Consider the following 13,736-nt stretch of genomic DNA (forward strand, 5'->3'; position numbering starts at 1 on the left):
GTGCACCTAAGGGTCTCAGGTTCCATTCCACCTCAAAGGCATGTACGTGGATGACAGAGTTGTAGGTTTGATCCCCAACCTCAGTCCAGGCAAGTGCAGGAGACAACCAATTGATGTATCTCTCTCATCTCTTTCTCTCTCTCTCTCCCTTCCTCTACTCTCTCTCTCTCTCTCTCTCTCTCTCCCCCCTCCCATTATTCCTTCCTCCCTTCCACTCTCTCTAAAAAACAAACAAACAACCCTCCCAAGACAATCAGTGGGAAAAATAATATCCTCAGGTGAGGATTAACAACAATAAAAAATAATAAAATACAATAAAAATAAAGAGTTGCTTGAGGAGGCATCACAATTATAGTATCATTCCTAGTATATTTATCATTAGCATTAAGTTTTGAAGTTTGGATTTGGAAATAGAAAATGAAAATCTAAGGTAATTAACTTTAGTAAACTAATGTACATATACATTTGTATATAAAGAACAAGATTGATGATACCCTGTTCTCAGCCCAGCTTCAGTTCTCAAACTAAGGAGGCTAAAGTTTTTAGCTTCTGGGAGGGAAGTGAAGGTATAGTTGGAGGGACTGGCCAATTCAGACAAGGAGCAGCAGGTAATTCAGCCTCAGAAACAGATGGGAGGAGAGGGGTGTCCAGTGTTCTCCTACCTAAATCCTCTTGATTTGACATAGAAATATTATAAATTAACAGGAAGCCTAATGGAATTACTGACATTTTCCAATAAGCCATAGGACCAAGTCTCCTCTATTAATATTTAAATAGAATCTGACAAGTACCACCAGGTGGCACCACATTTCAGTTGAGAGGCCAATGGATTTGAACCTGATCCATATTCAACTTGCACAAGATCACCCTAATAATGACATTAAGCATTCTATAATATTTTAAATAATTGGGTTTTGAGATTCCTCTTAGTGCATTTTACTGTATATGCTACAAACAATACATAAATTCTAGGGTTCCATAAGTTTTATATCTGCCTAGTGTATATCATTTGGAGGCAAATGATTTTTACCTAATCTAGGGATCTGCACGGCTGCCAATGTGCTCTGGAAATCTCCTGAGGACGTACTCATTACGGAACATAAATTAACCTGCTTGGGTCCACAACCTTCCAACCAAGAAAAAAGAATTAAACAAACAAACAAATACAAGCCACCCCATTTAAAAAAATACATATAAAAAGATAAGATAGTGAAAATCTAAAAGAATATGAGAACCTGGAGGACATTTGCTAATATTTAAGAAACAGCAAGGAGGGATTCCAATTCCTATATGAAAACCTGATTTACTAATAAACCATCATCTCACAGATTACAACTGCACTGTCTAGGTAAAATACTGAGATCTGAAAATAAAGGAAAGCAGGGAGATTTGAAGGGTGCCCATAATGTGAAGGAAGTTATCCGGTAAGTTTTCTATGTGGCTGGGCTTGATAATGAGGGAAGTTCCAATGACAAAACTCCATTAGAGTGACTTTTATGGTTCAGGCTATAAATGCAGGAAAAGAACTGTGGCAGCCAAGATGAAGTTTCAGAAAAGAAAGAACATGATCTAAAAGGAAACAAGGAACTAAAAACTTCTGTGTCCAAAATCCTGCCCATGTGTCTGGTGCATCTTTGAAATATGCATTCATGGGGTAGACTAAGATCAGTATGGACTAAACTTGAAAGATAGCAAGGAAATGAAGATCTTATACGATATTTTATATTTTTAGTTTTTTGTAGAGTGGCCCTTTGGGTTGCTACGACAGAAAAGGTGTTGTGAAATACTGCATCAAATGCTTCTGCTTGGATACGTTCAGAGACCGCTACAAAGAAGATAATGAAAGTACCCCTTCTCAGTGACTTGCTGTGTCCGAACCTGAGAGGTACTGAGGACTAGTTAGGAAAGTAAATAATGCTAGCAAAGTATTTTTCATTATAACTTTATTGATGCACAGATATTGTTAAAAAGGGCATTTCTTTTACTATATGAATAATTTAAGTTTGATGATTTTAGGATGGAAGATTTCTTTTTTTTTTCTTTTTTTGCTTAAGTTTTAACAAACACCTCTGCCCCGAATAAATGTATAACTTCTTGCATTGCAGACAAATGCAATTTTGGAGGTTAAATTTGGAGTATATTCTAATGGTACACCTGCAATAGCAAAAAAAAAAAAATTCTGAAATAGCTATCTTAATTAAGGAAGTTGTACCATAATGTGAAGCAGCACAATAGTTTCTTCATGGAAAATGTTATGTTAGGACGCTGAGGGGTCAGAGGCTGCGTAGAGTCCTGGGCAACCACTTGTGCTGCCATGAACTTGGCTGAGGTGCAGTTTCTGGCAGAGAAGGAGCTGGTGACCATTATCCCAAACTTCAGTCTGGAAATATCTACCTGCTGGGTCGGAGGTAAGGGGCTCTTTAACCCTGGCTTTCAAGTGCAAGTGCCTCTCAGGTTGGTGATTAACCCGAAACAAAGACAGCAGTGTCCTTTGCTTCCTCCAGAGTGGATGGATGGGCAAAAGTTGGGGAAGATTAGGGATCGTGGAAGAATGAAGAAAATTTTACTCCTATGCATAGCTCTGACTAACCAAACTCCTATTAAATAATGTTTCAGAAAACATCCCCAAAGCAGATCAAGGATGTGTGGGACACTCCCATGGCAAACACGAGGTGTCTGCCGGCAGCTTTGTGAGGCAGCAGGAGGCACATGTCACGCTGGATAACTTGACCTTGATGGAGGTCCACACCAGTGGGCCTTTCCTCACACAAACGCTCAATCACATGTACACACTCTGCACACACCTGCAATGTCTGACAGTGCCCTGGCTCAGGACTTTGGTTTGCAGAGGCCTGTGTCTGCTGGCAGGAGGCTTGCAGGGTGGTGTGTGAGTGCTCAGGATAGAGGTGCTCATAGGTTCTGTTTTTGAGGACCATTTTTGAAGAGAAGAAAAGCGTGTACTGAAGCAAGGAGTGGATTAATAGCATTGTTGGAATCAGGTTGCACTTAGTCCTCAAGATATTCTTTAATTTCACATCTGTCACTAGAAGCTAACTGTCTTTTTATGGGGCGGGGGGGGGGGGAGGAGTGGGGGGGAGGCGTTCAGCAAATAAGCAAGCCTCCCTCGAAGAGTCTCAGGGCTCCCACGGAACTGTTATGTGTGGGTGAGTGTTCAGTGACCTTGGTGTTGCTTTGAAAAGATAAACATACAAGTGGTAATGTGGCCCTAGAGCTGCTGCTTCTTCTTCTTCTTCTTCTTCTTCTTCTTCTTCTTCTTCTTCTTCTTCTTCTTCTTCTTCTTCTTGTCTTTATTGATAGGATCTCTTGGGCTAATCTTAGAATCTAGAAATTGCTCACACAGAGACTAACTTGTTGAAAATCCTATCTTGATTATTTATTTTAGACAATGGATTAAATCATGATTAAATAGGAAAAAATAAAATGTTATGTTAAAAAAATAAAGTAATTTGTAATACTAGCTGAAGTGCTTAGTGAAATAGTAAAATTATAAATAGTATAAAGATGAACGGGTTAAATTTGACATTATTTTTTATCAAGCAATAATGTAGAAAGTGATTATATGTAACACTGTAGGCTGAGCTACAAGGTGTATTGATATTAAAGAGTCTATCAGGAATGCTTGCACTAAGAAAAGATGTCCTGATGTTTTTGTCAGGTAAGAAACCAGTTTGATTCCAACTGTGAACTACATGTGAACAAAACAGCTGCATTTGCTTCTTGGCCTGATATATGTATTTTAGTAATTCTATTGCTTGTGCAAGAATGATGCAACATTTATTCCAATGGTAGAAAAAGTTAAAAATGAGCAACAAAAGTGAGAAATTGGAGACTTTCAATAGTTTGCAAAGACAGGTTCCAAAAGTTAACTGTTTTTAAAGAGGTAGATTCTGATTCTGTTATAATACACCTGCCAAATTAGTCATAGAACACCATATAAATTTTGTTGTATACTCTGAGTTTTTCCCATCCAAAGAAGATCTATTCCTATAAAATTCATGGTTTCAGAATCCATTTATTTCACTAAACAATAATATAAACTAACCATAACTCTACAGCATAAATTATTAGAATTGCTACTGGTGAAGGATTGAAGACACTTTTGAGCACATAACATAACTTCTTTCACTTTTAATAAACATGAAAGTGAATATCCTTAGCTTGCTAAAATAGCTTTTAAAATCTCCTTTTCCTGGAGTTTCTCTGGAAAGGGAAGCTCAGAAAAAGTGGTTTCTCTACTCTGCGTATTACTAAAAACAAAGCAGAAACCATTTAGCTATGAATAATGCCCTGTATGTATCATTGCCATCAATCCAAGCCATTTTAAAGAAGTCAATAAGCAAGAAATGTCATTTGTAACATTAAGAAATTTAATTATTGGTGGAATCAGTGTTCATTCAGTTTACCTGTTATCATCTAACATGGGGGAATTGCTATTTTATTCCCAAGAGTTATCCAACAGTTATGGAGTTGTGCTTCCCAATATCACCTCCTATGTGTGCACTTAATAAGCAATATATAAGGTTTTATAATTTTTCTATGCGATATCTCTTCTGATAACATTAATTAAAATTCACTTATTGCTCTTGAATAATAAAACCTTTTAAAGAAGAATTTAAACACTGTTTTCAAAATGCTATCTGAAATAGCTGGAGTAATTAGTAAAATTTGGAAGTTTATAAAATGAAATATCTAAATAAAAACAATTTAATTTAAACAGTGAAAAATGCCAGCATAAACAGTCAATGTCATGCAATAAATTATCAACAAGAATAAAAACACTGTGTAATTATGACTTCGAGTACAGGAAAGAAAATAAAAGAAGAAAGATTCTAACTCACATATTGAAAAGTGACTCTGAAAGAGAGTCGAAGTAATTGTGTTCTACTGGAGAAGCAGGGAGATATCTGTTTTATCAGCTGGAGGTAATGAACAGGGCACATAGAACTTCCGCTCTTCCCTGTCTTTCTCACTTGGAATCTGAGATGTGTATTCTTTTTTGTTCCTAGTTATTCCATAAACTGGAGATAAAGACTTTGTCCTCGGGGAGTGAGGTCTTAGTTTCACAACCTAGCCTACAACTGTATGATTCCTAAGGTACATTATTTTACCTACGTCAGGAGCAAAGCTGACATTTTTGTCTCCATCTGCTTGGCTCCTTTGCCCATCTAACTTTGTACAGAAAGCTGGAAATTCACAATGCATATCTTGAAAGGCAGTTTTGCAAGTCAGAAGCTGAAAATTTGAGGGGAGATAACCGTTTTCAAGAAAATAAGAACTTATTATTTGTCTTATATAGATATAGTTCTCTCTCTCTCTCTCTCTTTCTCTCTCTCTCTCTCTCTCTCTCTCTCTCTCTCTCTCTCTCTCTCTCGGCACAGCACTTATATGTCTATATATCATTTAATATTCTAATCTAAGATTCTAGTCTTTGAACCAAGGGATGATATAAATACTTTTTTAATTGATGAGAGAGGAGAGAGAGAGAGAGAGAGAGAGAGAGAGAGAGAGAGAGAGATTAATTCATTGTTCCACTTATTTAGGCATTCATTGGTTGCTTCTTGTATATTCCCTGAATAGAGGTCAAACCTGTAACCTTGGACTATCAGGGGGACACTCTAACCAACTGTGCTACCCCAACAAGGGCCCATAAATACTTTTTTTTTTTTTAAATCAATCTTTATTGTTCATATTATTACAAAGGTTCCTCATTTCTTCCCCCCTCCACCAGGTTCCCACCCCACCCTCCGCCCCCTCCCCATTGTCCTCATCCATAGGTGCACAGTTTATGTTCAGTCTCTTCCCGAATTCACCACTCCCCCTTTCCCCTAGAACTATCAGTCCACTCCCTTCCCATATCTCCAATCTACTACAATCAACAGCTAATATTGTTCATCAGGTTTTTTGTTGTTGTTGTTTTGTTTTTTGTTTTTTAATTAATAAACTTTTACACTTCTAAGAATAAATTTTAAAATCTACTAATTTTAAACCTTGTTTTTCTGCCCTGGGAATTGAGAAGCAAACTTGTTTACATGTAAACTTGCCCTTAGGCTATCAAAAGGTGTAGTCATTCAAATGTAAATGAACACATTGTTTAAAGATAGCTGCTGGTTGGAATTGGATTACCTGTTCTGGGTGGGAAGGGCTTGTCCTCCCCTTTCTCCATTAAAATTAAGGTATTAGCTTTAAAACGGCTTTTTGGCAAGAGACCTTAAACTTCAGAACTTTAAATTTTTCAAATAGTAAATCAGTTATTTAGCATTTTCTCAAATCAATAATACCTCCATATGCCCAAGGATACACTTCACACAAAAGACATTTCAAATAGATCAACCAAACTCATCCAGACCCCACACAAGGCACTCACAGATCAACACCCCAGCACTATAATAACTCAACACATCCAGATCTAAGCCTTCATCACTTGATTCAGCAGACCCTCAAGTTCCCGCAAAAGTTTCCAGCCATGTCTGAGAGGCAGCCGTGGGGCAGGGGCAGGCGAGGAGCGAGCTGTTCCGGGCCTGGCTGCTCCGGGCCTGGCCTCTGTTGCTCTGGTCCGCTCCACAACCAGCTGCTCCGGGTCTGGCCACTGCCGCTCCGGGCCTGGCTGCTGCTGCTCCGGGCCTGGCTGCTCCCGACCCTGATGCTCCGGGCCCGGAAGCTCCGGGCCTGGGTGCTCCGGGCCTGGCCACCCTGGGCTTGGCCGCCTCCACCCCAGGCCTGGCTGCCACTGCCCTAGGTCTGGCTGCTCCAGGCCTTGCTGCTGCTGTTCTGGTTCTGGCTGCTGCTGTTCTGGGGCCTGGATGCCACTGCCTTGGGCCTGGCCACTCTGGGCCTGGCTGCCACTGCTCCAACATTCTGTCCATTTTGGGATATTTTTTTGTTTTTGTTTTTTTTAAACGCATTTATGTTGCAATGTTGGCTGCTGAGTTGAGTTCTTAGTCTTCGATTTTTCAAGATCTTTGTATTCTTTCTTAAGTAATTTTACTATCTTTTGCTATAAGTTGATTTCTTCACATTGAAAACTTCTTCGGTTTCTTCCTCCTCGTCCTGGAAGCTCAGCAGGCTGGCCTGCGGCGCCCCTTTGTTCTCCGTGGCCTCCTGCGTGGCTTCCGCCTGTTGCCGGGGTCAGCACTGCCCAGGAAGCAGCCACCGGCCTGGGCTACATGGCCCGCTATCAGCAGTCGAGGGCCCAGCGGCACCTCCCTACCTGGCGCCCAGCTGGCCGGTGTCCGGCAGGGGCTCCTGCTCCTCATCTCGTTCCTCCCAGTCTGGAGCTTTTTCCTCCTTCCCACTAGGGGAGTCTAGCATCAGAGTCAACAGACTGTGCTCTGTGCGCAATGTGCACGACTCCAGGGGCTCTGCCCCTCGCTGCTCCCCTGGGACTCCGCCTCACAGCCCCGTCTCCCTCTGTTTGAGGCTGGATCCCCAGGGTCTGGCCTAGAACTGGGGTTCAGAGCAGTCAAAACGGGCCCAGCATCGCCGGAGCTCCTGTCTCCTTCCCGCCAGGACAATCCAGCATCAGAGTCAACATTCCTTCCTTTGCGAGCAATGTGTGCGACTCCCCCGGGATTCCGCCTCACAGCCCCGCCTCCCTCTGCTTGAGCCTGGGTCCCCAGGGATTGGCCTAGAACTGGGGTTCAGAGCAGTCGGAACTGGGGCTCAGCACAGCCAGAGGTTTTGTTTCCTTCCTGCCAGGGCAATCCAGCATCAAAGTCAACATTCTGTCCTCTGCACACAATGTGCGCGACTCCGGGGGCTCTGCTTTTCGCCGCTCCCCTGGGATTCCGCCTCACAGCCCAGTCTCCCCCTGCCTGAGCCTGGATCCCCAGGGTCTGGCCCAGAACTGGGGCTCAGCGCTGCCAGTTCTGGGGTTCAGCCCAGTCCAGGGCTTTTATTTCCTTCCTGGTAGGGAATGCCCGGCAGGCACCCAGCTTTCTCCTCCTCTCCGCGCGTGCAGCATGTCTCCATACCTTAGGCTTTTTCAGCTCCTCTGATTTTCCTTCTGGTTTTCTCTTTCCTTCTTGTTATAGAATTTTCAGTCAGTTGACTACCTGTAGCTCTGGGCAATGTCCATTTTATATTTTAGTTGGATTCCATTGAAATTGTTGTGTGCGGCTGTGGTTAGATGTTTACCTGTGCAGCCATCTTGGATCCTCCCTAAATGTAAAACCCATAAATACTTTTGATAACACTCTCATCCATATTTTATTATCAGAAACAATATCATGTTTTGTAATTCATCCTGTTTTGAAATACACTATTCCTGTTACTCTGGTGACCCAAATATTCTTTTTTTTTTTTTTTTTAATATATTTTATTGATTTTTTACCGAGAAGAAGGGAGAGAGCTAGAGAGCTAGAAACATCAATGAGAGAGAAACATCAACCAGCTGCCTCTTGCACACCCCCTACTGGGGATGTGCCCGCAACCAATGTACATGCCTCTGACCAGAATCGAACCTGGGACCTTTCAGTCTGCAGACTGATGCTCTACCACTGAGCCAAACCGGTTTTGGCCCAAATATTCTTGTTACAAAGAAACTTGTCTATATTACCTATTATTACAGAAATGGTCATAAGAGAGAAAAATGTTGCTACCTTTGCAACTACTTTAGCACAGTCCTTTAAATACAGACTTTTCATACTCTGCTCCATTCATAGGAGTTCTTGTCACCTTGCCTTATATGCAACACAAAGGCTTAAAGATATTCCCTCTGGTTAAAAAAAAAAAAAATCCTAACAGTTTTCCAGAGCACACAGGATTAATCACACATAATAATTAGGTAAAGTGATAACACACTTATTATAAAAGAATATATACACCATTAAACAAACAGTGGCAGAAACTCTAGGAAGGAGAAAAATAAACATTAATTGGTGATGATAAAGGGTAGGGGGAAAAAACACCCAAAATATAAATTCTCATTTTCACTATTAAGTATTTTGGGTCTAAGGATGTCAATGTTCTAGTTCCTCAGTGTCTGTGCTGACCCCTCTTGGTAATGAATCACCTGCAGAAAGACACGTGGCCTTGACAGTTGCCTGTTAGCCTGGCACACAGAGCAGATTAATAAGCATCTTGTCTTTCATTTTTAATTTTATGCTTTTAAACACTTCTTGATGCTAAGGGAGTCAAGTACAATCCAGGAGAGGAATTTTACAACACAAAATAGAAATAGATGAATAGACCATTTTAATTGTTTGCTTCTGTTTCTGAAATCTGCTTCCACTGTACCAAAAAAGTATGGCAAGAAAGGGATTTCTCTGGTTGATCTGTGGGTTATGCTAAAGGAAGCACCCTTCTTACATTTGACTTTGTTAGTGTAAATCACCAAAACCAAACCAATGGTGCAAAGAAATTACTGATTTTCACCAATCCTGTTTCTTGGTATATTTTTAATAAGCCCAACAGGCACTTTATAATCTATATCATCACTCATAATCATAAAAGGAATTGTCTGTGTATTCCTTTGGTTTCCTTACGTTTTGTTTGAGTGCTGATAAGTTCACCTCCCAGCACCTCCCCTCAAATGAGTAAATGTATTCATACATTACTGGTCTGTCTGTTGCATATTTCTCCAAATTACCAGTAGTTGAATGGGACTTGAAGTGTTATCTCTCTCTGTAGGTCACTGGCATTTCTAGTAGTTAACGGAGATACAGCTGGAAGGTATAGTCATGTCTTACTAATCCTTTTGGCTTGAGAGACAACCTGTGTCCCTGTGTACACTCAGCAACTTCTAGTTCTCTATTCTCTGAGAAAGGATTTTTTTCACGTACATTCTCTGAGAGCTTCAATACCGTATTTTTGAAATAAATTCAAAACATGCCATTTTACACAATACTAAGTGATTCACATTAAAACTTTTAGATACAGACAGAGCTCTGAGATGTGAACCAGAACTTTAGGTTACACTCTCAGGTCTCCTGCTAACTAGCTATATCGTTGGGGACAGGCTAACTATTGACTCTAAGTCTCAGTCTCCCTCCTCATAGAATGATGAAGACATGAAGATAATGCATCTAAGTGATTCAAGTGAGATGCATGGCAAATTGGTATGGAGATTTGGAAATTATTGGGCCCAATTCCAGCTTAAGTGTGTGCAAATTCCAATGTTTTTAAAGCAGTCTGAAGAAGATACATTTGTTTTAGGTTTAGCTTGGGAGGTCTTAGTTTGCAACTTGTGCTTCTAAGAAGCTTTCTAAGTTCTTTCCAATGCAAGCTCCTTTAATTTTAAAAAAGTCCTTTTATCAATATTCAGAATGCTATAGAACCAAATGCAGACATGTCTTACAGAAGAAAAGAAACAGAGATCAGAAAGATTGTTTCTCTCAGTTTCCTTTGGCTAAGTAGCCTAAATAAAAACTTGTGCTTTTCAAAACTTTATGGTAAATATCAATAATATCAGGAACATGAACCATCAATATGGAAGTTTCCATGCTTGGCCAGTGTGGTCAGTGGTTCAGCAGGGAGGTCATGGTTCTTCTAGTCCTGGTTAGGATAAATGCCTGGTTGCTGGCTTGATCCTCTTTGTGATGTGCAGGAGGCTGCACACTGGCTTTCAAGTGTCAACCTGAGAGGCACTTGCGTGAACAATGATTACCCCTCATCATTGATATTCTCTCTCTCTCTCTCTCTCTCTCTCTCTCTCTCTCTCTCTCTCTCTCTCTCTCTCTCTCTCTCCTTCTCCCTTCCTCTTTAAAATAAATAAAATATATCTATTTTTTAAATATGGGATTTTCTTATTAGTACACTCAGTAGGCCATTAAAAGAGTGCCACCATATTGGTTGGTGAACCTCATTATCCATTGCTTTTTTTTTTTTGCATTGACTTTTTACTCTCGGTCTATTTTCTGGGGATCATTTAATGCATGAGGATCAAATAGCTATATTTTAGCTTCTTGTCAAATATTTACATGTCAAGGATAAGGCCCCACAGAGGAGTGTGATTACTTGCCAAGAAATATCAAGACTCAAATGCAATTGTTAGTATTTAAAGGTTTTCTATTTATATCTGCAAATGCGGAAGATAAACACTGTCAGCTCATAGTAAACTTTATAGGGTATATATGATTTTCAAAGATGATGATAGTTCTCTAAAGTTTTATATTGTTCAAAACACATGGCATAGTGTAAAATTTTCAGTATGTTCTTTGGGGTTAATAATGCCATGTGTGAAGAACCAAGCAACTGCCTTGCCCTCTGGTCTCTTTGAAATTAATTAGAAACTTCCATTAAAGAGCTTAAAATCTAATGGAGACTTACAAGTGAAGAAAATAAACCTAAACAAAACAAATGCAATCACAGTTGTGAAGGATACGAATTCTGAGTTTCATATTTGTAACCAAGAGGAAAACACAAACAAATTGAATTTGAGAAAAAATAATAAAAACACAGTATGGGAAACACAAGCTACTGTTCTGCAAGATGCTATTTGAGTGATGTTCAGATGATTTTGATTGGAAGCGATCATTTGTCTCAGTCACTTGAGGACTATTTACCAACATTGCCTTCCCTGCCAAATATTGTTCCCTTATCCCCACTGATGTGATTAGGAAGCTAATTCCATCCAATGATGATTTCCAATTGGAAATTGACAAATACCACTTGCTCTATAGATTTGCTAGTAATCTTTATCCCCCACCCCCACCCCAACTCCAAGACAAATGTAGGAATAAACCAACAAAAATGTTGAAAAAAATGTATTCTAGGAAATAAAGGAGACACTGTCAGAAATGTCTCTGTCATGTTCCCCTTTTTGTAGGTAATGTATCATTTCAATGGAAGGAAGTATGAAAGAGCACTGACTGTTATGACTGTGTACCATCAGATGCCTGGCTTTATAGCTGGAGGGTATGAGGTTGCAGTGTATGAAAAAGCGCTGGTGACTTGGAAGCCCCAAAAAGACGACCTCTGTTTTCTTCATCACCAAAAATCACACTAAAAGGAAGGGGATATTTATTTAGAGTATGGAATTTTTCTTAGCTCTCACAGGAATTTCAAAATGTACCTTGGGATTAAAACTTGAGGTTCATTGCAAGAGGTGACACGAAAGGACCAGTTATATCAATAAAAGGGTGTGCACCTGAATGATGATTCCTACATCATTTTATTTGTAGAGATAGGTTTGCAGTCAATATATCTCAAACTCTTAATTTCATGCTCAATAACATTTTGAAAACTGAGACTATGTACAACATTGTTATTATACACAATGGCACAATCATGTACAATTATACATAATTCTTTGGGCAGATATTATCTTTATTTTTCATCTTTTAAAATGCTATTTTGAGGGGAAATAGGAGAGAACTCAAATAGACGTAACGCATACCTTAAATAGCATGAAGTTATTTTTTTTCAAAGATAATATGGGGTTTTAACTTGAAGGTGAGCTATCAGTATTACTTAGGACACTACAATACAAATAATAATCACTTGTTTTATTTTAAGCATCTTTAATGATGTTCTTAACCCAATAAAAAAAATTGATCTATTATTGAAAATGAGACTACAGAATAGGAAGAAATGCCTTCCAATACAAAATGGAACTAAATACTATATTAAATTCATTTTTTGCAGTCTAATTCTAGTCTTCCATGCTATCACAAGTTATCATATGCTAAAGGTATTGTACAGTTCAGTTCAACTTCACAAAAATTCAGCTGAGAAAACACAAGGTCTCTCAATATAGGTATTTTCATGTCAAGTGCTTGGTAATCATGATTTTTATAATTGTATTGTGTTCCAGCACCAAATCTTGAAATGAGAAAAGTCTTTTTGACTTCCTATTTACTGTTACTGCATTGAAAGAAGGTTTTTTAAAAAAACACAAAAAAAAACTAGACGCATGATGCATAAAATTCACACAAGAGTAGGCCTTCCTTCCCCAGCTACTGGCACCAGCTTCTCCTGGCACCTGGGACCCAGGCTTCCCTTGCAGTCCTGGCTTCATCTGGAAGGTGGTCTGGAAGGATGGCTTCTCTAATTAACATATTATGCTTATTATTTTAAAATAATAATTTCTAAATAATTTTAAATAGTTGTCTTACAGTTGATTTTTATTTAATTTAACTGTAAATATATATTCATATATATTTATTTTTATTAAATTTATTGGGGTTAATAAGATTATATAAGTTTCAAGTATACATTTCTATGATAGATGATCTTCATATTGCACTGTGTGTCCACCACCCAAAGTCAAATCATCTCTCATCACTATATATTTTACCTCCTTTACCTTTTACTACCCATTACCACCACCCCCCATCATTCTGGTAATAACTATAAGGTATTTTGTTTTTTTCTTATTTGCTTATTTGTTGCTTTCATATTTATATCCCACATATGAGCGAAATCATATGGTTCTCAACATTTTCTGTATGACTTACTTTGAAGAAGATGTGGTGCATGTATGCAATGGAATACTACTCAACCATAAGAAAAGATGAAACACTGCCATTTGTGATAACATGGATTGACCTTGAAAGCAGTCCTTTGTAAGGATTCATGCTTGATCCAAATGTCATTCTCTCATTATTCCCAATCTCACTTTGATGTAACCTCACTGGCCTCAATAATGTTATTTGGACTTGCCAGGCCATAAACCTTTATTCCAGCTGTTCCCTATGTCTGAAAACTCTTGCTACAGATATCCAGTTGCCTAAATCTTACCTTCTTCAAGGCTTTGCTTATATCTCAACTTCTCAATG

The 13,736-nt window shown here is 39.1% G+C and overlaps 1 pseudogene across 1 annotated transcript; it reads left to right on the forward strand.

Annotated features, from left to right (window-relative positions):
• Positions 1 to 2,314: 2,314 nt before the first annotated feature.
• LOC311626876 (DNA replication complex GINS protein PSF2-like) lies at positions 2,315 to 11,965 on the forward strand (annotated as a pseudogene). The gene is made up of 3 exons: positions 2,315 to 2,840; positions 10,017 to 10,076; positions 11,786 to 11,965. The product of its transcript is annotated as a DNA replication complex GINS protein PSF2-like (transcript).
• The last annotated feature ends 1,771 nt before the right edge of the window (positions 11,966 to 13,736 follow it).

The sequence above is a fragment of the Pipistrellus hanaki genome (genome assembly GCF_964339955.1).
Source record: "Pipistrellus hanaki genome assembly, chromosome: 8".
NCBI classification, from domain to species: Eukaryota; Metazoa; Chordata; class Mammalia; order Chiroptera; family Vespertilionidae; genus Pipistrellus; species Pipistrellus hanaki.